General features: G+C 40.8%; 1 long non-coding RNA gene across 4 annotated transcripts in view; it reads right to left on the reverse strand.

Moving 5' to 3' along the window:
• LOC146398511 (uncharacterized) overlaps positions 1 to 26,023 on the reverse strand; it is a 242,919-nt gene that overhangs the window by 87,660 nt on the left and 129,236 nt on the right. The window contains exon 4 of one of the 4 annotated variants that reach the window (XR_014819149.1): positions 11,925 to 12,129. The exons of the other annotated variants lie outside the window; for them this stretch is intronic. This is a non-coding gene — a long non-coding RNA (uncharacterized LOC146398511). The remainder of the gene's footprint in view (positions 1 to 11,924; positions 12,130 to 26,023) is intronic. 4 annotated transcript variants of the gene reach the window in all.

The following is a 26,023-nucleotide window of genomic DNA, read 5'->3' on the forward strand; positions in this document are numbered from 1 at the left end:
TAAAAATGGTAAGTTTAGATTCCCTATTTTTTTTTTTTTTAAGGGTCGAACTCATGGCATATGGCAAGGGGTGAATCGGAGCTATAGTCTCTGGCCTACGGCCACAGCCACAGCCACGCTGGATCCAAGCCACGTCTGTGACCTACACCACAGCTCACGGCAACGCCGGATCCTTAACCTACTGAGCGAGGCCAGGGATGGAACCTGCGTCTTCATAGATACCAGTCAGATTTTTCGCTGAGCCACAATGGGAACTCTCTAGAGTCCCTATTTTAGAAAACATATTTTAGCTTGGTCCATGCCTCTGCTTGTACCAAACATACTGGTTAATGACCTTTAATTCTGAATTGCTATTAAACGAGGAACTGATAATGTATCTCAATTTGGGAGCAATTACATTTTTATAGCTTAGATTGCTGGCCAGGAAGCTATACTTCACTCAATTTACATCTATTTAACACAAGAGAAATGCTTGTCCATTTTTCAAACAATGACAGAAAATTCATTCCCATTTTATACATTTAGAAACCTTAAGAATTTATAAAAGCAGAAGTCAAATTCCTGGGAATTATCATCACCCCTTCCTAGTCTCAATTCTTCTACCCATGCATCTCCTCTAATCTTCCTTATCCTTACCTGTATCGCTGCTCCCCTTGTCTTTTGAAAGAAGCCTTATCACATTATTGTAAATTCCTTTTGGCATACCTAAGATAACATCTGGCTCTTGCATAATTCAAGGAAATCAGAAGCCATTCGAACTATTAATAGAAACACGGTGCCTTCAGTTTAGAAGGGGCCGTGGAGGTCACCCAATTCAGAGAGCTAAATCCTCAAACAAATGCCTCTCGATTGCTTGAGGGTGCTTCTAAAAATGTTCTTTTGGTTCCTATTTGATTCTGGGATCACCTTTACAAATCCCTCTGGAAGATTTCTTTCTTCTATGATACATGTTGCTCTCAATTTAATACTATATTAGCTACCTGTTCCTTTATCTACAGCTTCATATCATCTACAGAAATATGAAATGAGTGTTTTACTCCTAAAATGTTGAAATGGGAGGGACCCTAGCCCTGACAGAATCAAGGACAGAGAGAGAGATTATGCCAGAGAGATCGCCCTTCAGATTTTCACTGATAATGCTTATTGAGTAAATAATACCTTTTATATAAATACATTTTCCAGTTTTAATAGTCACTACTGTGGGACTCCAAGGCTTCTCCAAGGAAATAAAACCCAAGAGGCCTCCAGCTGAGATAAGAACTGCCAGACCCTCATCATCCCACCTGCCTCACTGTGACTGTTACAACGGTCCTAAGGACCCCCCCTCTCCACCCCAGCAACTCGGCCCACTCCTTCCTGCCCCTGACCAGGAAAAGGGATGTGGCCCACTCCTCACCTCCTCCCCTTCATCAACCTGGCCTACTCCTTCCCACTCCCCACTAGAAAAGGGACATGTAGCCCAGTCCTTACCCCGGCCCCTATAGGAGCAACATATGCTCCCAACCAACCAGCGTGTGTATCCAAAGACCTCATTCTTCCCCAACCAACCAGCAGGTGAATCAGAAGACCCCTTTCTTACCCAACCAATCAGCGGGTTAACAGGTGTATGGCAAGGCCACTCCCTGCACTCCTTTGTTTTCAGGCTATAAAAACAGACACCATGTGCCCAGGGTCGGCTCTCCCTGATTATCAGGAAGTCGGTCCACTGTGTTAACAGTGTCTCTTGCTTTAATAAACTTGTCTTTTCTACACCTTGGTTTAAATCTGGAAAAAATCTTTTTCCACCTGGGTGTAGAGACCACAACAACTAATCCCTCCTTTTGAAACTGATAGTAGCAGTGTTTTAAAATTAAGGTAAATGCTAAGGAATTTTTTTTTTTTTTTTTTTTTTTTTGGCCTTTTCTAGGGCCGCTACCCGGGGCATATGGAGGTTTCCAGGCTAGGGGTCCAATCAGAGCTGTAGCCACCAGCCTCCCCCAGAACCACAACAACTTGGGACCCAAGCAGCATCTGCAACCTATACCGCAGCTCACGGCAACGCCAGATCCTTAACCCACTGAGCAAGGCCAGGGATCAAACCCGCAACCTCATGGTTCCTAGTCGGATTCACTAACCACGGCACAATGACGGGAACTCCAAGGCTAAGGAATTTTGAAAACTTTTATTAGAATTTTTTGGAAGGCTGAAAGAATCCTCTAGAGTTGATTTATAGGCATTTGTTCCTCAGAAATTGAACAAAAGCAAGTGAGCTAAAGTGGAAATGCTTATTGTAACCTTATTCATAACAGCCCTAAACTGGGAACAAATCAGTCGTCATCAACAGAGGAATGAATAAATAAATAGTGTCTATTCAAACACTGGAATACTACTCAGCTAAAAAGAGGAACAAGTTAGTACTACATGCAGGGACAAAGATAAATCTCGAAAGCATTATGTTGACTGACATAAAGTCTGATTCCACTTGTATGACTTCTAAGAAGAGGCAAATCATTTCTGGTGGTAGAAATAAAAATGTTTTGCCTTGGCATGAGGAAGAGCACAGGGAAGGAGGCACGAAGCAATTTTCCTAGATAATGAAAAATTCTGTATTGTGATTTTGGATGGACTCACAGAAGTATGGACGTTTCTTAAAATCCATTGAATTGAACACTAAAGATCAATGTGTTGCACGTAACTCACACCTTGCCAACAACATCGTCAACAGCAAATACAGTGGAACTTGCAAATTCAGAAAAGCCTGAATCAGAGACGAAAATCAGAGACAATGTCACTGACATGTCACGAATGTCATAGAATTTCTATCTTAATATATAATTTGGATGGGACGACATGTAGGTTATACAGATTTTATATACCATCTTCTTCTCCTAGAAAGAAAGTCGTTTTGCACAGGGCGGGTGGAAGTCCTGATAGGCCTCTTCTATTGCTTGGTTACTATTAGAAATATTACAAAGAACAGGCCGTGAAACTTTCAAGGATTTACCATTTACCTTGCGGTTCTAGGGACATCAGAGTTCAGTTCAAGAATAGAAGCCACACTGTGCAGATAATCAGGAAAACCACGTCACGGGAAGGCAGGAGAGGAATCTAGGGAAACAGCTCTATCATTGCTACTTCTACCTCCTTTCCCACTTCCCACAGGAACTGGTTAGACCTCGAATTTCTTCTATGGAGACCTGGATGGGTATCTCCATCTCTCACTGAGTTTAGCTTCATCACTATGTCAGTATGATCCAATATTCAGTATCCTGAGACACTGATGTTCTCCAACAGATCTGCACTCTTGTTCTGTAACTCTGTAGTCCTTTTCCACTCTGACCTGAACTTAGGCATGTAATTTGCTTTGACTAACGAAACCATAGGAAACTTGATGAAAGTAGCGAGTTAAAAAGGTACCATCCTGTTTCTACTTGCTCCCTTGGACCTCTTATCCTGCCATGAGAATAAGCATATGCTAAAAAGGAGAGGCCATTTGAGGGCAGCAGAGGCACTCTATCTAACAGCCAGTCAGCTTCCAGAATCAGGGTCAGCAAGCTGATCTGAAGTTGCCTGCAGATGCAGGAGGGGGACTAATAAAAGCCAGAGAAACTGTCCAATAGAGTTGAGCCTAAATTTTTGTTCCACAGAATTATAAACTAAATATGGCTACTGTTTAAAGCTGATAAGTTTGGAGAGGTTTGTTATGCAGCTACAGCTAGCTGAGATATATATATATATAATAACTTTCACCTCTCTCCTTAAGGAAAAGAAGAGAAAAATCATGGTGTAAATAAAAAGATGCTGTAGTACAAAAGAGTTATCAAGTTCATCTTCTTTTGAAATATATATTTAACAAAAGGAAGGTGAAAAAAATCTCAGAAAATAATTGTTACATTTATATTTTCAACATAATTTGAAAAGATTTTCATCAATGAAGTTGGAATACTCATAATTAAAGCATAATCTACAATTTCAAAGGTTGTGGAAAACAAAAGTAACAAATTAAAAACTGACTTAGGATATAAATAATATATTTAGTGATGAAAAATATCAAACTCTTGAAGGAGAAAGTATTCTTCCAGAAACAAAGTGAAAATATAAAGAGATACAAAAGAAAGCTCAATTTCAGATATCCAAGCTACAGATTATAGGAATTTTACTTATTTATTTTTTTAGGGCTGCACCTGCAGGATATGGAAGTTCCTGAAGCTAGAGGTTGAATCAGAGCTATAGCTGCCAGCCTACACTACAGCCACAGCAACTCAGGATCCCAGCTGCATCTGCGACCTAGGCCATAGTTCATAGCAACACTGGATCCTTAATCCATTGAGTAAGGCCTGGGATTGAACCCATGTCCTCATGAATATTAGCCGGGTTTTTAACCCATTGAGCCACAGCAGGAATTCCAGGTTATAGGAACTTTAAAGAGAAGAAATACAAGACAAAAACAACAGTCTATCAGAAACATGCTTTACTGATCTAAATAAATAAAACCTTAATCTAAAAATTGAGACTGTATTTCCCTTTATGAGAAAAACAATCATAAAAAGACATTCTGATAGAATTTTCAAAGATTAAAGGAAGATCTGAGAAGCGGCTAAAAAAACCATGCCCAAGTGATTCACAAAGAGAAACACATCAAGGAGGCAAGAGAGCGCTCTTCAAAACAATAAATGCCTCCAAAGAAGGCAACAGAGCACAACCCAAAGCTCCCAGTAGAAAAAGACAGTGACTGAAGTTTACATTTAAGGACCACAGAACACTGTCCTCAGATGTTCCTTCTTAAAAAATACAAGGTTAAAGAACAACTTAAAGTGCTGGAGAATGAAAAACCAAAGTGACTCAAAAGGATCAGTAGGGCAATTTGAATTTAGTTGAAGATCTAGAAGTAGGTAACGCAATTTTTAAATGTATTTATCTCCCCTCAGGCTTAAGATATAATTAACATACACTACTATATAAATTTCTGGCATATAAAGTGAGGATTTGATATTCATATATATTGCAAAATGATGATCACCGTAAGATTAATCTTGATGAGAAGGAGCTGTTCGCTTATGTTTTCTTCTAGAGGCTTTGCTGTTTTAGGTCTTACTCTTCAGCCTTTTATTATTTTGAGACTGGGAGGGTGATGCTGCTAGCTATGTCGCACAGTCAGCTGGTGCCACTAGCCGGGGTCTGTAATCATTTCTGGTCAGGCAGGGTCACAGGCCTTGTTCCCTGGTATGTTGGTGCCACTGGCTGGATTCTGAGCTTGGACAGGGCTGCTCCTGAGTGCCCCTGGTTGGCTGAGACCTCAGTCGTATTATTCTTTGCAATCAGGTGGGGCTCCAAGCTATGCCCCAAAGTGGGTGGGACCACAGGCTGGCCATCTGACAGGCCATTGGCTGTGCTCTGCTGTTGGGGGGAAGCTGTTTGCCAGGGTCTCTGGTTGGACAAGGCCTTAAGGTGTGCCCCACAGCTGGGTGGAGCTGGATACTGTTCTCAGCTGTTGGGTAGAATCTCTGCTCGGCCTCTTTGGTCAGATGTGGCCACAAACTATGCTCTGCCACTGGGTGGGGTCACTGGCCGGGCTCCCTGCAGGCTGTGCTCAGCAATCAGGCAAGGTCACATGGTGGGCTCCACTACGGAGCGGGATTTTAGTCTGGGCTCCGCAGCTGGGTCACACTACTGGTTGGGCTCTGAGGCTGCTCAGGGTCACTGTTCAGGCTCCCTGGGTGTGCAGGGCCAGAGGCTGTGTTCAGCTGCTGGGCAGGGCTTCTGGCTTGGTGCCCTGGTCAAGTGCTCCATAGCTGCTGGGTATGAATAATGCGTCAATAAACATAGATGTGCAGATATCTCTTCCACATACTGATTTCGAGTCCCTGAAATATATACCCAGAAGCGGTACTGCTGGATCATATGGTAATTCAATTTTTTCCATGGTGGCTGTTCCTTCTAACAGTGTATGAATGTTTTCTCCACAATCTGTCAACATGTTACCTCCCGTCTTCTGATAACAACCACTCTAAAAGGTGTGAGGTGATATCTTGTATCTCATTGTGGTTTTGATCTGCATTTCCCTGATGATTAGTGTTTTTAAGTCTTATATTTGAGTCTTTAAACACTAATGTTGAGACTAATTAACAAGAACTGCATGAACCTTAATTGTCGGGAGACATGTTTCTACAATCTTTCTTAGCCTCTTTGCTTCTATTTTCTATGCTGAAAACTCCATCTTGTCTCGCTTTGCCTTTATCCTATATTCCTGCTTGAAAAACAGTCACAGTGCTGATAAATAACTTAAGCTTAAGAACAAAGACTAAAAGGTGTAAGTTATTCATGTGGTCAGCTGAAAGAGGACATAATGCGTTGGTCCAGGCACGCCGGACCTGTGCAGACAGGCATGCCGTTTGCACAGCATGATAGGTCCTCTTAAGAGGAAGATGAGCCTCATGGCCCCAAGGGGTTTATGAGGGGTCGTTAGCAGGATATGCATCGGCAAGGAGAACGAGGTGCAAACCTAGGCACTCCAGGTTGCCACAGATAGGCATGCCATTTGCAGAAGCACAGTGATGCTTGTCTAGATGCTATGCATAGAAAGCTGATGCCAGGCTTCCTCCATGCTAATGACTGTTAAATGCCTAAAGGTCAGAGTAAAAGCTTAACCATCTACCAGCTATGTGACTTTTAAAATAATAAAATAACTTTTTAAAATAATAAAAAGGACTATATCCTGCATCTACAACCCCCTCCTCACTTGATATAATCCTAAAGAGCACAATAAAAGAAGTGTGGTTTCTTGAGGTGGTGCTCTTGGTCCCTGAGATCCTGAGTCTCCTGGTTCCTACCTTTAATTGAGATAAATGTCTCCGTGTCTTGTTTTATGCTAACTTTTTCATAAGTTTCACAGCACCCATTTTTCAGCCCTCACCTGCTGAGCTGGTCTTGGCACTTGATGGTACTGAAAGATATTCAATCCATTTTGATAATTTTTAATAATGTTTGTGAGTAGCGTAAGACAGGGGTCCAGTCTCATTCTTTGGCAATGTGGATATCCAGTCAATCAACATCATTCACTGCAGAGACCATCCTTTCCCACTGGGTTTCCCTGGCACTCTTGTCAAAAATGAGTTACCGTACATGTGTGGGACTGTGCTCTCTATTCTGTTCCACTCCTCTATGTGCCTGTTTTTATGCTAGTACCACACTGTTTTATTACTACAGCTCTGTAATACAGTTTGAAATCAGGAGTGTAGATGGTTCCAGTTTTGTTTTTCCTTCTCAGGATTGCCTTGGCTATTCTTCTTCTTCTTCTTCTTCTTATTTTTGTAGTTTTGTACAAACATTAGGACAGTGTTTTCTATTTCTTTGAAAAATACCATTGGAATTTTGATAGGAATTGTACCGATTCTACAGATTGCTCTGGATGTTGTGGACATTTTCACAACATTAATTCTTCCGATCTAAGAACACACCTTGTATCTTCCTCAATCACATTCATCAGTGTCTTACAGTGTTCATTACATAGGTTTTTTACTACCTTGGCTAAATTTATTCCTAATCATTGAATTGTTTTTGATGTTATTGTAAACAGGAATGCTTTCTTAACTTCTCTTTCAGACAGTTTATTTTAATTTACAGAAACACATCAGGAACTGATTCAAATGATTCTGGAGGGTGAGAAGTCCCAAGCTCTACCACTGGCAAGGTGGGTGCCCAGGAGACTGGATGGTGCAGCTCCATTTTGGGTCTGAAGACCTGAGAACCAGGACCAGTAGCATAAATTCCAGTCAGAGTCTAAAAGGAAAGAGATGACCAATATCCCGGCACAAAGACAGAGATGGAGCAAATTCTTTCTGACTTTACCTCTTCGTTCCATCCAGGCTTTCAACAGACTGGATGAGGGCCACCCACACGGAGGAGGATGATCTGCTTAACTCGGTCTATGGATGCAAAGGTTAACTTCATCCGGAACCACCCGCACAGACACATCCAGAATAACATTTGAGCAAATTCTGGGTACCTCATTGTAGGAGAGAATGTCCCAATAAAAATGTAGAAAGGAGAGACCCCGGCCATGATGACTGAGCAAAGTCCATCCAACTGCCCCAACCACCCCTCCTCCACGCACCTGCTTGTGCCTGACGTCACTCCGGTCCAACCAGCCAAGCTTGGACCCGGAAGATGTAGCCCACAAAAGCCTTGCGAAACCCTTCCTCCGGGCTCAAACTCTGGAGATCGATCTCCTCTGAGCCCGCGGCGTCATAAACCCGAGTTCTCCACCTCTCCGAGTGCTCGCTTGGTTTCTCGCGGGTAAAAGAGCCGATCCACTGCAGCCACAGAGCTGCTGGAGCTGGTACGCTACAGCCACAGGGCTGTCGCCAGAGCTGATACGCTGCAGCGCAGGGCTACTGGGTAGCTGCCGTAACATCATAACCCAGTCAAGTTGACACATTAACCATCACAATATTTTTCTCTTCAAGCTTGAAATCTAGTTCAGTAACTTCCTTAATAAAATCTATGCTTGGTGATAATAAACTTAAAAGCAAGATGCCCATGTCCCAAATGTATGCCAAAAGGAAAGTTGAGCAAAACATTCTATATAGTAAACCTGGAAAAGAGATGCGATATCAAATCAAGGAAAAATTATCATATCCAGTAAGGATGCAACTGTGTCTACTCAACATTAACCTCAAATTAATAGCACATCAATTAGCAACTCATTAGAAGCCACATGAAAAAGAAGTAATTTTCACAAAACAACCCAAAACACTAAATTTGAGACTAACTTAACAAGAACTGCATGGACTTTAATGTCACTGAAATATATAAAGATATATTCTTGAGTGAAGAATTCTCATGACAAACCTAATAAAATCTGCTATCTTAATTCCAAAGTTCATTAGGAAGGATAAACAGAGAAAAGCTATGAAACTTTAATAAGAGTAAGGTGACAGGTTTCCTCAAAGATGTCAAATATAGTAAAGCTATAAAACTCAGATAAATGCTCTATGTTGGCTCAATGATAACTCTAATCCCGTTAGCCTTGCCTTCTAATTTACCGAGGCTATCAATGTAAAATAAGCAAACAAGAAAAACCAAAAATTATAAAACCCTCTTGTAATTCCATGGGCTCTCTTGCAGCCTGACCCTGTAGCATAGACACTGTCTCTTCCTTTTTTTTCCTTCTTCATGCAAATGAGTGTGTAGTGGCTGGAGGTGCAGAAACGGTTAAGTTGATGAAGCAAGAAAAGGGAAGAATTCTGAGTCTCTGATCCTGTCGTGAGCAGCTGAATCATTCCTGGGATACCAACCCCTTGATTTCTTACAGAGTGAATAAAACAAATAAAGCCTTCCTTATAGCAGGATTTTTTGTTTGTTTCCTTCTTTGGCTGCACTCATGGCTTATGGAAGTTTCCAGGCCAGGGATGGAATTCAAGCTGCATTTGCTACCTACACCACAGCTGTGGCAATGCCAGATCCTTAACCTACTGCCCTAGGCCAGGCATAAAACCAGCAACATCACAGAGACAAGCCAGATCCTTAACCTACTGTGCAGGGCCAGGGATCGAACTGGCAACCCCACAGAGATAAGCTGGATCATTAACCCACTATGCCACAGTGGTAACTCCCACAGTATGGATTTTTAGTACAGTTGAATACCATTCAAACTGATATATTACAATATTAAATTTGTCTACTACTGATACAAAGAAAGGCACAGATCTTTGCGCAGAAGTAAAATCCAGAAAATCCAAAAACATATCTTGCTATATATATTAGGTTATATAACTTAATACAACAATAAATAAAATATCATATATTGCTCAGGGTAGAGATGAATTATATGAATGATATCCTTGGAGTAAAAAATATTTGCACTTTATATAATATACATTAAGTTCCAGCTGGATCAAAGAGATACACACAAAATATAAAACAAAAATACACTTTAAAAACAAATACAATATATATTAAATCACTTTTAATCTGATCTCAAACTACAGAAAGACTTTCCCAATATTAAAATCATTGAAAAAAATCCTAATGAAAAAATGTGACTTCTTGAACATATATAAATATTTTGTGTGCACACATAAACATAAGTTTAAAAGCCAAACAAGATATTGGAAAAATAGGAATTCCCGTCATGGCTCAGTTGGAAACGAATCGGACTGGTAGCCATGAGGATGCAGGTTTGGTCCCCGGCCTTGCTCAGTGGGTTAAGGATCTGGTATTGTCATGAGCTGTGGTGTAGGTCACAGACGTGGCTTGGATCTGGCATTGCTGTGGCTATGGCTATAAGCTGGTGCTACAGCTCCAATTCGATCCCTAGCCTTGGAACCCCCATATGCCGTTGGTGCAGCCCTAAAAAAAAAAAAAAAAGAAAAAAAAAAAGGAATGATATTTACCTCACATGTGACAGAAAAATTTTTCTTTAATATATAAGGAAAAATGAATAGAGGACATTTCTAGGACAATTCACAAGAGAAATGCAAATGACCAATAAGAAGAAAGCATGCTTGATTTCAAGAATAATCAAAGACATCTGAGTAAAACAAAATAATGAGGTCTTTGGGTTTAGGTTATCAAAGAATATGTCATAAAATATAATCAGAAATAGTAATCAAAATTTATGTACATCTGATTGCCACCTCAGCCAAGTTATTTTTATTGGAGTAGTACAAGCAGTGTATTTTAACATAAATTTGAATTGCAAATTATTACTCTTAATGCCTTAAAATTATTCTAGGTACATACTTCAAAGAAAAATTGTCCTCTATGCAGAACACCGCCTGCTGGGCACCTGATTGGTCATGTACTAGGCAATGGCATTGAAGTCTACTCAAACTGATCTTGGTCTTAAAATTTTCAAAGCTAGGTGAGACGGCACACCAATTCCAGCATTGTAAAGGGCTTTTACTCAGGCCTGAATATCTACACGTCGAAAGCTCCAGGACCAAAAGGAATTAGCTACTCTAGGTAAGAGAAAACCTGGACTGGTTCCTGGTCATTTTCCTTTCTAAGGGCATTGCCTGGGTCACTTGCTCAGGCCTGAAGGGGGGTGTCCCACGGCCCAGATAAGGGAAGTGGCATTCTCATAGTCACACAGTTGGATGAGACACCTATAAGCCCTCAGAGGGCCTAACACCCTCCCCAGATCACAGCCCCCACCCCACCCCAGGAAGCCAGGCCAGCTGCCAGGTCTGGGAAGAAGTGAGCACACAGAGTGGATCAAGAACAGGAGACTCAGGCACCTGCAGGGGCTGCCTGAGCTAAGAGCGGCAGGGGTGGGGTGGGGGGTGGGGGAACAGTGGTGAACTGACACATGAGGTTCCTTCAAAAAGGGCAGCTTTTGGAGTTCCCTGTGGCATAGTGGTTAAGGATCCAGCATTGTCACTGCAGCAGCTCGGGTTGCTGCTGTGGTGTGGGTTTGATCCCTGGCCTGGGGAACTTCTGCATGTCATGGACATGGCCAAAACAACAACAACAACAGAAAAGGGCAGCTTCTACTCTGCTCCAGCTGGGAGTTGAAGCCCCTTGAAAATGAGACCAGACATCACAGGGTGTCCAGTCTTTCCAAAGATGCCAGTCACTCCCAATTTTATGTAAAGGTCTCCAGGTTTTAAAAGCCAGCATATTTTAAAAAATGAAAGATGGTCATGCAGGCTAACCTTGGCAGATCTGTGGGCCAAAGCCAGCATGAGGGCTGGCAGTTTAAAGCTCTGTAGGAGGCCTCAGCAGGGCTGATGAGGGGAGCCGTCTAGCTGTTCCTCTGATCTGCGGGGGCCCTGGGCTGGAGGCAGCAGACCTGCATCAACCACCACCTGTGCTACTTACTGTGCTGTGTGACCTTGGAAAAGACACTCTCCCTCTCAGAGCTTGTAGGTACTCTGCTATAACGAGGAGAATGCTAGCACTTACTTCTTAGAGTGGAGAATTCAAAGGGATAATATACGTACTATGTTCAGTAAACAGAGAAATGCTCCAGCCCTGCTCCCTCTGATCTGGGCTGACAGATTGGCCTGAGTGAGCCCCAGTCTTCTCAGACCAGACTGAACAGACTTCTGCGATGACCCCTGGACCAGACTCCTGGCCTGGGTCCCACTCCATAGAAAACTTCAGGGCATTGTGCTCGTCCGAGGGAGGGTCCTGGAAGAACCAGCACTGACAAAAAAAAAAAAAGAGAGAGAGAGAGAAAACCTGGACTAATTTTAACCAAGTAGGAAAAGCTGAAAAATCCTAATATTTTAAAAATATATCTCAAAATTATATTTTCAGTTCTACAGGGGATGAAGAGGTAATGGTCACAGGCAGCATGTCACTCTGCCGACAGGGATAGCTGCTAGTGGCTCAGAGGAACTCATAACAGTATTTAAATAAAATAGAAGGCTTAGAAGAATGCATTATGTATTTTATATATACATACATATATATATATTTTTTTCCAATTAGTAAAAAGAAAAATGCATACACTCCTTTTTCTCCCAGTAAAAAATGTTATTAAATTAATAATGTGTCTTAAAAGCAAAAGCTTCCAAGATCGAGGAAATAAGATACACACCCAGGGATAGGTTCCTAGGAGAACATACTATAAAATGTTAACTATAGTTATTTCTGGGTTATAGGATAATGACCACTTTATATGTTCTTTTTTCTACTTCTTTTTCATTCCAATGAACGAAAAAAATAGAAAATTTTTTTTTCATAATTTTTTCCAATTTTTCATAATCAAATTTTTTTTAAAAAATTAGGGTAAAGAAAAACATTTTTTAAGTGATCGAAATCATCTCTAAACCACACCCTTTACCCTGTGAATGGAGGAAAATTCCTAACTTTATTTCTGGTTTCTGTTCATTCATTTACAAATAGAAATCCAGGAGCTGGAGTTCCCGTCGTGGCGAGGTGGTTAACGAATCCGACTAGGAACCATGAGGTTGCGGGTTCGGTCCCTGGCCTTGCTCAGTGGGTTGGGGATCTGGCGTTGCCGTGGGCTGTGGTGTAGGTCGCAGACGCGGCTTGGATCCCGTGTTGCTGTGGCTCTGGTGTAGGCTAGTGGCTACAGCTCCGATTCGACCCCTAGCCTGGGAACCTCCATATGCAGCTCGAGCGGCCCAAGAAATGGCAAGGGGACAAAAAAGTAAAAAAAGAAAAAAAAAAGTAACAATAAAGAGTTTAAAAAAAAAAAAAAAAGAAATCCGGGAGCTCCCATCGTGGCTCAGTGGTTAACGAATCTGACTAGGAACCATGAGGTTGTGGGTTCGATCCCTGGTCTTGCTCAGTGGGTTGGGGATCTGGTGTTGCTGTGAGCTGTGGTGTAGGTTGCAGATGCGGCTCAGATCCCACATTGCTGTGGCTCTGGGATAGGCTGGTGGCTACAGCTCTGATTCGACTCCTAGCCTGGGAACCTCCATAGGCCTCGGGAGCGGCCCAAGAAATGGCAAAAAGACAAAAAAAAAAAAAAAGAAAAGAAAAGAAAAGAAATCCAATTCAGATCAGGTGCTTTATGTATTTTCTACAAATACTTCTTTATTACAGTTTTCTTCTGTTGGCATAGAGATCACCAGTGTGCTACAAGATATTATTTCTACTGTACCCAAACTTCTTTTTACCTTCTCTATCCCAACTCGGCTTCTGAGTTCCTCCTCCTTAGTGTCATCTCTTCATTAATCTACTTCTCCCTTCTTCATATGTACCAATGGGGATAAATAAGATAGAGATAAATAGCTAGAGATAGAGCTATGGCTATAGTGTGACTATGTACCACTGGTACCACAAATAGCCAGCCAGATATTTCTCTTGAGGTGACACATTTGCTCAAGATCAGCAGAGAATTGCAATCTGGGGTCTACAACCATGGTGAGCCACATGGCAAGTTCTCACACAGCAAGGGAAAGAGACCGGTTTTACAGAGAGGAAAAGGAAGTTGGGAGGACTAAAGTAAACAAAGAATCTGTGGTTTTTCATTGGCTGAATCCTTACCAGGAAAGAACAGGTGTCTTCTTCCAGTTGGGCTCTGCCACTGTGGCAAGGCATGAGCACTCTCCATTCCGGTCTCCCAAGTTATCTAATTAAGGGTTTTGTTTACCCATTTTTTTACAGGTAGTAGAGTCCCCATGCAATGTAGGCAATTCTCATTACCTAACTCAATGGGTTGGTTTAACTGGTTTGGGGTGGGACCTGGACATCAGTACTTTTTAAAGGACGGCCTGTGATTCTATTGTATCCAGAGTTGAGAACAACTGAACTGAAGAATCTCTATCAAAGCAGCCTCTACATTCCACAGCAATCCTTTTCACATTTCAGTGTACACAGAAATCCCCAGCAATGCTGTTACATGCAGATCTGATTCAGTCAAGCTGGGGTCAGGTCTCGGATTCTGCATTTCTAAGAATCCTGTGATGCTGATGATGCTGGTCCACAGACCACACTTTGCAGGGACAGACTGGAAATGGCCTTCAAAAGGTTTTGACAATGTGGAAATTATTACACAATAGGAATGTTATTTATTCGTGTCAAATATTACTGGATAATAGCTCATTTAGTCACTGGTTGAGTCATTCAAAAATCTGATTGAGAGCCTACCTTGTGCTAGGCATTGTGCCAGTGCGTGTCTAAAATAATTTGGAAGATCTCGGTGTTTCCCATTTAGAGCATATTGAGAATGTGCTCTAAAAGCAAATCATGAGTGATGACATGCATAGATATTTGCCTGCTATTATTTGTCTTTACTTAAGTTTATTTGGTTGACAGGATGAAAAACTATTCACACTGGCATCCAAGAGAGTTTAAGGTAAGAAGTGATACGGGACATTTCATATTAATCCAGTATCAGAGTGTTTTGTGTTGGTTTCAGTCTATCAATAAGCAATGTTGCGGCTGGACCTGCCCTTGTGATTCTTATTATGATCGCAAGACACCTTTGGCAATAACCATCAGGAGACTTTGAGATAAAATTAAAAGGTTATTACTTACATGTCCCGGAAATTACATGGCACACCTAAGACCTCATGGCAAAACTTGGGGTAGAGAAAGAAGAGAGCAAGAAAGTGCACAGGCCTGGGGTCCTGCTTTTACTGGGGTCCAGGGGGCCTAGGGTATCGTGGGCTCCTTCTTTATTGGTGAATTTAAAATATAAGAGCAAAAATTTGAAGTGTGGAAAGAGAGGAAACTGGGGCCCTCTGGCTGGCAATGTGTTTGTTCAAGATATCCATCTATGAAGCGGATGCCTCAGCCATCAAAACTTTTGTCCAGCACTTTCACCAATAAGAGAAAACTCAACTGTCTGGACTCACATGACACAGAAGTTAACACGTTTGCAGAGCCCAGAGCTGCCACTAATACACCTCAGCTCTGTCCTTGGCTTTTGTTTCTTTCTTTCTTTTTTTTTTTTTTTAGGGCCACACCTGTGGCACATGGACGTTCCCAGGCTATAGGTCGAATTGGAGCTGCAGCTGCCAGCCTACACAACAGCCACAGCAATGCCAGATCCTTAACTCACTGAGTGAGGCCAGGGATTGAACCTGCATCCTCATGGATACTAGTCAGATTCGTTACCGCTGAGCCACAACGGGGACTCCAGCCTTTTCAACTAGGAACTTCTATCTTTTTGAGCCAGATTGCACATGCCCTAGCTGCTGGTCAGCCTATGGCCAAGGCTCACTTTGGGTCAAAGGTTTACCTTTTCTCAATGTCAATCAGCCATAATCTCAGAGAGCAGGGCCGAGCTGCCCATTTTAAGGGCTCATAGGTGGCAGCAGAGAAAGGAGGGGAGGTCCCCAACATATTCATGAAATTTAAAAATCAGGTATTTTCACAAAGATAAGTTGCTCCAACTTTCAGCTAGACATAAAGAAAAAAAGCAGAAACATCAAAGTTTTATGTATAATTATAGTTTACACAAAAACATGATGCCTCAAAAGGATCTGATTTCTCAAGAGATTTTTCAGATACTCTGGAACTAAGTGATTGATTGTCCAAAGACTTTGGGAACTTTGGGAATGTCAAAGTTCTGCTTTTAGTAGTATTTTTATTTAATTTACTCCAAAGACTTGAAGGAACGCTAAATGATATAATGAAATACATATACCTAATCAGAAAGTCTCCAACATACAAACCTGTTCAAACACAGAAAAGATTAAAAGTCTTATTCTTTACTGAGAAATTCTTCTAGATCCCATTGTAACACATGTTACAGCTGAAAAAAGAACAACGGAAATATCTGACTTCAACAAAGATGCTTGCTCTTAGCAGTCTACGAAGATATCAACTTAAGCCTAAATTCAATTCAGAAGCCCTTCTAACTTGGGAAGTTTTACCTGACCTTGGACCAAAGGACTTGGAAAAAGTCAGGAACAAGGAAAATAAGGAGAGACTTCCATGGACACGTGAAAAGATATGTGGTTAGACTCACAGGGTAATGAAACTCCGTTTTGGAAGGGATCTACTTTCTGGATTACCTCTCTGACATCTTAGCCAAATGGTCACACGGCTTTTTCTTAAGGACTGTGGGAGTACAGGAAAGTCATTTTGTCTGGAGAGTATGGACTGCATTAGAAAGTGGAAAGGCCAGAAGCGAGAGGCAAGGTAACAGCTGAAAGAGAGGAAGGTAGCAGTCCAGGTATGCGGCCAGTGCAGGCGCTGGGCAGTGGGAATGGAAGGGAAGGAAGATGTGCAATGTGGCCCGCCGTTAAAAAGTCAGAAACAACTGAATTTCGCAACCAGAGGTTCCAGAGAAGAGCTGATGCTTCATTCACAATGTGAATTACTGAGAGACAGAAATAGCATTACTGTGGCTAATTCTAGCGGAGACACAATAAGGCGTTTTTTGAAACACGATGCGTTTGAGTCAGCGAAGCCTCCATGTCTACTGTGACAATGTGTGATAATGTCTACTGGCTATTTTTCTATTTTCAACCTCACGACCAGCAGTTTTCTTCTGTCATCAGTTATGACTCACTGAAGTTCTTATTTTAGACATGGAGAACATTTAGGTGGTAACTTAGCGAATTAAAGACCTAACATTAGATGTTCAGAAATTGTAGAAGAAAATCACCAAAAACACCAATGAGAAGAGGAAGAACACATCAGCGTTAAAAATCATTGTTCTAGTGTCCTTCCGTTTTCAAGTCAAGTTTTTAATCAGAATTGACTTGCAATTCTTGAACATAATTTAGATTACATATTTCAGTGGCTCAAAACACATCTACCACTAGCAAACACACAGAAGCACAAACCTTATTGGTGGTGAGTTTACAGTCACCCCTATCAGTAAGAAAGAAAAGGATAATATAAATAAATAAGCGATTTTTGTGGCCAAACAGCCTGCAAAAATCAATTGTCTACACAAACTTAAAGTTTAAAAGAAAATAATCTTTAGAATTTAAGCTGAATATTCTAAATTCTTGAAGGTGTATTATTAACAAATAATGAATAACTCCTGTCAAAGTGAATTATAGTTTACAAAGCAATATAATATCTATACCTTATGTGAGCTGCACTTCAGGTCCTCAAAAAGAGGCAGGGAGATTGCATTTGTATGAGGGCTTCAAAGCTACTTGAAATATCTAATGTTGACCAATGAAAACAATAGGCTCTTCCATTTAGAATTTTTGATTTCTGAGTTCAATATTCTTTTCATTATAACTTTCTACATGGCAACATCTTAAAAATACATATATTTGGGGGAGATGATATATCTTTCCTAAACTCTTTTAACCATTAAAATGAAAAATCATTTTTGAATGATTTAAAAATTTTGATTCACAATTTTAAATGCTGCATCAAGGTCCACTCAGGAAAACAGAAACTGTATGTGTCATTTTTAACAAATATAATTTAATACAGAGAACAGAAGAATTAAAATACTAATGCAAAAATAGTAACTGCAAGAAGCAACGACCACCCCTGGGGAAGGGGAATAAAGGGAGGCTGGAAGCTGGACCTGCGGCATGAAAACAGTGAAGGACTGAGCTCTGGACTGAACTGATCCTGCCTCCCGATGCATGCACTGAAGCCCTGGCCCCGGGTGTGATGATATTTGGACATGGACCCTTTGGGAGGTAAGGAGGGTCAGATGAGCTCAGGAGGGGGGCCTTCATGAGCCTGCATCCTTAGAAGAGGCAGCAGAGCTCTCTCGCGCTCCGCCACGCGAGGACCTGCAAGCCAGGAAGAGAGCTCGCGCCGGAAGCCGGTCGTGCTGCCTCTTGGATCTCACACAGGCTCTCTCCAGGGCAGTGAGAAAACACACTTCTGTGGTTTAAGTGCCCAGTCTACGTGTTTTGTTATGGCAGCCGCGCAGTGTAAAACAACAGCCAAGAAGATGTGGGCATGACATCGGCAACGTCTGCGAATGCTATTTGCAGAAAACGGTTTGTTTATTAGTTTCTTTTACTTTATCAAAAGCTATTAAAAGTTATCCTTAACTTTGCAGATTTCTGAACTTTTCTGAAAACTAGTGACATTCAAATCAGTCAGCTCCCGGCAGTAATGGATATAATTAACTATAGAGAATTTTAAAACAATATTAAAACTGATATAAATTCATCTGCTTTTAATTATAGCATTGGCAATTCTAAATAATACTAAATAATACTCTTCCCTGATGGGCCATCCACTCTATTCCAGCACCTCACTCCATTCCTTGTGTATGCTGCTAAAACAAGTTGTTAATAATATACTTAAGGTAAAATTGTTTTAGAAGCCCCTTTTCCCCTCAAGGCTTTGGATTCAGCAAGGGGTCTTATGCTTGGAGAATGGCTGTGCCTTAACACTTCTCATCATTCACACAAGTAACAGTTGTTGTAATTAGATACAGTAGCATCAGATACAGAGATACTGGAGCAAACGACTACGGTCATATTCAGGTGATCACTCAGGGCACGGCAGAGAGCTGTAGGTGGCCAGATAAGGGCCTGCTTTCTACATCTTCTGTGATTGTCACCAGTGCTTCTGCAGGGTGAAGCCCTTCTGACTCTGCTGTGTGCATGTGGATGTCCACTAAAGAGCCTAATTATTGCGGTGAGTGTGTTCCACAGGGTCAGACACCAAGTTGCTGCCTTCATCTTACTGTACACCATCCCTGAGGGTTCTGATTTCACTGGTCAGGGGGAGCTGAGTCTGCCATGTTCCTGTCTCAGTCCCTGGGATGCAGAGGGCAAGTGATTTGTTTTAAAATCAGTGACATGAGACAGACATACATCACTTTCCCTCATATTCCACAATCTCAAATATTTTCTAGGGGAACTGAACATAGTCTAACTTCATAAGACTAGCTTAAAAGAGATTGCACACATGCTCTGGGATCTACCAAGTAAAAGGACACAGAAATGGCCACTAGTCCTGCCCACTCTTTGTACTTCACTGCCAAGGATGAGAAAATGACCTCCTTAAAGAATTCATCAGTGAGAAACCAGCTCCAGGAAACTTATTCCCTTGCTCCATCCAACAGGAGAAGAAGCTGAGAAGCGTCTCTAGATAGGTGGCCATGGACCCCGTTTAAGAGGAATTACTATTGGAAAGGGGGAGAACAAATGTAGAAGAACAGACAGCAGTCTGTCATAAACAGTATGTATCCAGAGAGTTTGACAAACATGCCTTATCTCTCAGCTAAAAAGACAAAGACTCCGCCCACAGCTAAAACAGAAGGCTTAGCCCCAGCTTCTAGGGACAGTGAAATTGACAGATGAGTAAAGATGGATCCCACAGACATAATGAGGTCACAATGTTCTGATGAAATCGGAACTCGGTATCCGCCTTTTATTTCAACGCAACATTTTTCTTGCCAGATAGGGAAAAGCTGATTTGTTTTTCCAGATGCAAGAACAATGCAAATGATGAATATACAGCAACTTGCTTAACACCTGGAAAACCTGTATTTAAGCAACATGAACATAATTCGTTTAACCACTTACGTTTCCTTGACTTTTACTCCAAGGTCTACACAAATCAAGAAAAACACTTTTAGATGAAACAACATTGTACAAAAAAATGGAGGCAAGTCTTCATGTCCTAATGCTACTCACTCAAATGTACAGTGCTTGACACAATTACTGCGAGAAGCCGTCATCTGTGTTGATGGTCAGCATTTCCTTCACTAGGTCAAATCGGTAATCAATAATGCAAAAGCTAATGCACACTCATCTTGTCTACTTTACCTTGCAACTAAGTACATAGCAGGTCACACTAGGCGTGACACTGAATACATTACAAGATGCAAGTTGTCAAAAGTTTCTATGGACTTAATTCCTGTTATTTTGGCATCTCTCTGTCCTTCACTTTATTACTGTCCAGCAGTAAAGCTGGTATTACAATAGTTTACATACGTCGGTTCAGAGAAGAATAAAGGGCCTATTTCTACCTCGTGAAAGAGACTGTTAAAAAACAGGATTATAATATTTACTTCTATTTTAAAATTTTTATTATTATTTTTTGAATGGCTGTACCAGCAGCATATGGAAGCTCCCAGACTGGGGCTGAATCAGAGCTGCAGCCGCCTGCCTACATCACAGCTCACGGCAACGCTGGGTCCTTAACCCACTGAGTGGGGCCAGGGATCAAACCTGGATCCTCTTGGATAGTAGCTGGATTTGTAACCCACTGAGCCACAACAGGAACTCCTATTTTTTTCTATTTTAGAATGTTGATACAATAATATCTGCATAAAATGAAGATCACAACCCCAACAATAGCATGAAGTCTTGCAAGTCTTATTACACGGTCTCTTACTACTATGTAAGGTCCAACTCTATAAAGACGGACACATATATTAAAATCATGCATAGAAGAAATGCCATCAATATAGATGAAAATAATGAAAACAATTTAGAAAGAAAATCATTTATTTTGTGTAAATGTCGGAAATGGATTATTTCCCATTAAAATGTGGCTACCACTAGGGGAGTGATTAACATACTGGACTTGGGCTTATAGGATCGTAACTGTTGAAAGCAATCTTAGAGGACATCTAGTTAACTATTTCCCCAAGGCGCAATTTACTTTCTCATGATCCCTGACTGACTAACTTATGTCTACCTCTCTCTGCACTCTTCTGGTGAGGCACGGCTAATTCCTTTCCATCATTCTATTGATGGGCAGCTCTAAACCCTCTTTTAAATATTTTTCTTACTCTCAATGGCCTTCACTGAGCATAAATCTCTTCCAACTTTTATGTAATTATCTATTAAATATTTAAGAAAATTATGTCCCTTCTGAGGCTTTTCCAGGCTAAACATTCCCAAATGTTTCAGTATCCCTTGACTGGAATGGTTTTGTTTTGATTATCCTGATGACTTTCCTCTGGACACACGTCTTTTTTTTCAATGTCCTTCAAAAGCTTCTGTAAAAGTGTTGTGATCAGTCCAGAGAACAGAGCCCAGTAAATAACCTTTTATTAACTGAGTATTATGTACTTGTTGATGAAAGGAACATGAAATTTAATGTTTCCATCAGCTGTATCACATTATATGGTCTAATGTGAATGGTATGAGAGGCTCTTCATCTTCTAACATAGGCTTTCAAGGATCTACACTTTAATCACTAAAGAGTTTTATTCCTTCAATCAATAAAGACTTTCATTTATTTATGTTGAAGTTTTAAATTACTTTCCTTCAAAATACTTCCAGCGTCCCCTAGTAAAATGTAAGTCACTTGGTATAGGTAATATTTTAAACTTTTTCAACTGACACTTTATTCAGAATTATTTTACAACTGAATGAGAACAGAAGGGAGAAGAAAAACTGGGGGTAAAATAGTTCATGAAATGAGAGGTATCATAAATACCATTTCCCTGAATTATTTGTTCTGGTTTTACAAAAAAATGCCATAGGCATTTTGATAGAGATTATATTAAAACTGTAGATTACTCTGGGCAATACGAACATTTTAACAATATTAATTCTCCCCATCCAAGAACATGTTCATGTCAATAATACCCAAAGTGATCTAGAGATTCAAAGTAATCTACCAAAATCCCAATGACTTTTTTTTAAGAAATAGGAAAAAAAATCATAAAATTCATATGGAATCTCAAGGAACTCAGAATAGGCAAAACAACCTTGAAAAAGAAGAACAAGAATGGAGGACTCACACTTCCTGATTTCAAAACTGACTGTAAAACTATAGTAAACAAAACAGTGTGGTACTACCATAAAGACTGACATACGGACAAATGGAATAACATACAGACCCCAGAAAATAAACCCTTCTATATAGTCAAATGATTTATTTTTATTTTTTATTATGTTGTCTTTTGTCTTTTTAGGGCCACACCCATGGCATACCGATGTTCCCAGGCTAGGGGTCTAGTTGGAGCTGTAGCCGCCGGCCTATGCCACAGCCACAGCAGCACCAAATCTGAGCCATGTCTGCAACCTACACCACAGCTCATGGCAACGCTGGATCCTTAACCCACTGAGTGAGGTCAGGGATTGAACCCAAGACCTTCTGGTTCCTTACTGGATTTGTTTCGCTGCGCCATGATGGGAACTCCTCAAACGATTTTTTTTTTTTTCCTATTTTGGCCACCCCACAGTATATGCTGTTCCCAGAGGCCAGGGATCAGATCTGAGCTGCAGATACAACTGCAGCTGCAACTGCAGCTGTGGCAACAACAAATCCTTAACCCACTGTGCCAAGCCAGGGATCAAATCTGTATCCCAGTAGCCCAGAGACGCCAGTGATTCCATTGCACCACAGTGGGAACTCCTAGCGAAATGATTTTTGATAAGGGTGCCAAGACTGTTCAATGAGAAAAGGATAGTCTTTTTAACAAATGGAGCTGGGAAAGCTGGATATCCACACACAAAGAATAAAGCTGGACACTTACCTAATACCAAATGCAAAAATTAATTCAAAATAAATCAAAGACCTAAAGGTAAGCTTCAAAACAATAAAAATCTTTGAAGAAAACATAGGACAAAAACCTCCACTGCATTGGCTTTGGCAATGACTTCTTGTACACGACACCACAGACACAGATAATAAAAGAAATAGACAAAGTGGACTTTATGAATATTTTAAAAAGTATCCATCAAAGGACACTATCAACAGATTTAAAAAGCCAGCCGACAGAATGGGAGAAAATATTTGCAAATTATACAACTGATAAAAATCATTATTATCTAGAATAGACAGAACTTCTAAAGCCACCATCAACAAAAATTATGACTCAAAGAGAGAAAACTTTGGTAGGGAGTTCTTCAAAGAAGATATATAAATGGCCACTAAATACATGGGAAGATACTCAGTATCACTTATGATTAGGGAAATGCAAATCATAGCTACAATAAGGTGCCATTTCACACACATTAGGATGGCAGGTGTGAATAAAAAACAAAAAAATGTGTTAGTGAGGACATGAAGAAATCGGAACCCTTGCACACTGTTGGTGGGAAGATAAAATGGCCCAGTTGCTGTGAAGAAACAGTGTGTGGTCTCTCAAAAAATTAAAAAGAGATTAACTATATGATCCAGCAATTCCACTTCTGGTTCCACATCCAGAGAATCAAAAGCAGGAGCTCAGAGAGGTATGTGTACACGCACACGCATACCAGCATTATTCACAGCAGCTAAAATGTGAAAGCACCCAATGGATTAATGGATACGCAGAAGGTGGTATACACACACAATGCAATGCTGTTCAGCCTTAAAAAGAAAGGAAATTCTATAGCACGCTGCAGCACGGATAAACCTTGAGAGCACTAGGCTACGTGAAATAAACCGATTATTAAAGGACAAACCCTGTATGACTTTTCTTACATGAGGTAAAGTTTCAGAGTCTTTAAAATCACAGAGAGAGAAGGAACGGTGGTTTCCAGGGACTGGGGGAGTGAGTTTAATCGCTTAATGAGTATAGCGTTTCAGGTTTGGTTGCTTTGCTTGCAGTTTTGCTTGAAGAGAGTTCTGGAGATGGATGGCAGTGAGGGCTATATCAAATTATGAGTGTATTTTATACCACTGAACTACACATAAAAATATGGTAAATTTTATTTATGTATATTTTACCACAATAAAAAATGAAAAACAGTGCTCTTTTAGGTTACTAAGTTTACCATAATTTGTTACACAGCAATAGAAAACAAATACAATTACTATATTTTCTTAGATGAATAAACTGCTTAAGAGTTTAAATAACTTACTGAAGTTTATACGGCTTCAGTGTAAAGATTTTAACCACCAATGTACATGCCTGTCTTTAAAAACATTATAAGTAGGGTAGAGCAGGTAGTTAATCTTCAAAGAATGTAAAGGATTATTATTACTTCTCTGGTAACCCATCATCTTTAGGACATGATATTAAACAGGTTTTCTTCCTACATTTTGTATCTCCTTATTCACGAGGACGGTTTTTTTTTTTAATTTTGTAACATTTAAGTTTTCGTTTATTTTGTTTCCATAGGACATTATTCATAAGAGGAACCAAATAGACCAAAACAAACGAACAAAAAGAAACTGCATTTGTTTTCAAAAAAGACCTGCAGTGGAATGAAATAAAAGGTGGTCTCAAAAACCTAAGGGCCAGAACGAAGTACCTGCAACCACTCGAGGAATACAGTTACTGTAGTGTTTACACAGTAAAGCAGAACATACTAAAAGCCTGAAATGGATCCCTCGTGCACAAAGAACAAAGAGCAAACCCTGCTCGGCTGCAACATGCAGTTTCAGCTTTAATTTTCACTGCTTGTCTTCATAAGCCTCTCCTCCTGACTACTGCTGGTTTCAAAAATGCCTGGTCCTTTTCTGAGTCTGCACCTCCACTCACACTCTTCCTAAAGGAAGGTGTCTTCCTCTTCATCTTTGCCTCCAAAACTTTAACTCATGCTTTAAAATCCTTTAAAGTGGAGCTCAAATTCCACCTTGTCAGTAAAACACCTCACCGTAAAATCCCCTGCTTGAAATGATTCTCTCTTCCCCACCTCTGTTGGTGTTTACTGTCTATGCGAACTCATCATTTACTTTGTAGAACTACTAGCAGTCAATTCAATTTCTTAAATATTTATCGAATTTCCAGGTACTGTGCCAAACTGTAGAGAACGCAGTGACTAAAACAGACCTTGCCTTCCAAGCATAATTTTTCAGTTTATTAATAGCTATTTGAATGACAACTACCTAAGACTCCAAAGTAAACGTTAATAAGCTAAGTTAGGCTTTAAAATTGGAGAAGCTTTCCTACTTGAATGGGAATACCAAACATTTACTTTAAAAATTAAACTTCAAATTTTACACCAAACTAAACATACTTTCTTACAGAATAGCAATATCCCAAGGCTCTAAAGCAACGCGTGTAAGGGCAGTACTCTCTTCAGAATGAATGAAATGGAAAAGTCGACTATTTGGCACAGGGGACACAGCATCTGAACAAGATCATGGTTGTGGCAGAACACGTGAGATAAGGAAATAAATTATGTTAGGAAAGCATAGTTCTTCATTAAAGGTGATAAAAGAGTGAGAAGGAAGTGATTTATATGAAAAAATTAGATTTTAGCTCTGCTTTGGAGAAGACAAAATAGATGTACTTTTCCCTATTCCTCCTGCTAAGTGCAACCTCAAACTTTTCAACATTATATATAAAACCAAATATAAGAAGACGCTGAGAGGTGGAGAGAGGAGGCAGATCAGCTAGGGAACTGGGGGCCAGGGGAATGACACAGGAGCAAATTTCATGAATTTTCCTTTTGCCTCACATATTCCAGACTTGGAGTCAATAAAGCTGCAACCTGGAAACACCTGAGTGCAGACAAGAACAGTCCCAACAAAAGCCTGCTCTCTCTCTCACTAAAGGGACAGCAAAAGGGGCAGCCGAAGACCGAAAACCTTTCGATAAAAACTGCTCTACTCCAGCCAAACACTACAGAAAACTCTGTGGCCCCCTCCCACCCGTGCTAGCCAAGGTGGAGTGGGGAACTCAGACGTCCACCCTTGCCACACCATCAAGAGGCGTTGCAAGACCCACTGTGGGGTGCTGTCAGAGAAAGCAGGCTGGGAGCTGGGACTTCCTCTCCACCAGGTGGTAGTGCAGGCCCCCACAGCCCCGCAGTGTCTGTGGGAACAGGGGGGACACCAC

Source organism: Sus scrofa, chromosome 11, assembly GCF_054392235.1.
Source record: "Sus scrofa isolate SSC_HxYL_T2T_F1_AM1 chromosome 11, Sscrofa_HxYL_maternal_Yorkshire_Landrace_v2.0, whole genome shotgun sequence".
NCBI classification, from domain to species: domain Eukaryota; kingdom Metazoa; phylum Chordata; class Mammalia; order Artiodactyla; family Suidae; genus Sus; species Sus scrofa.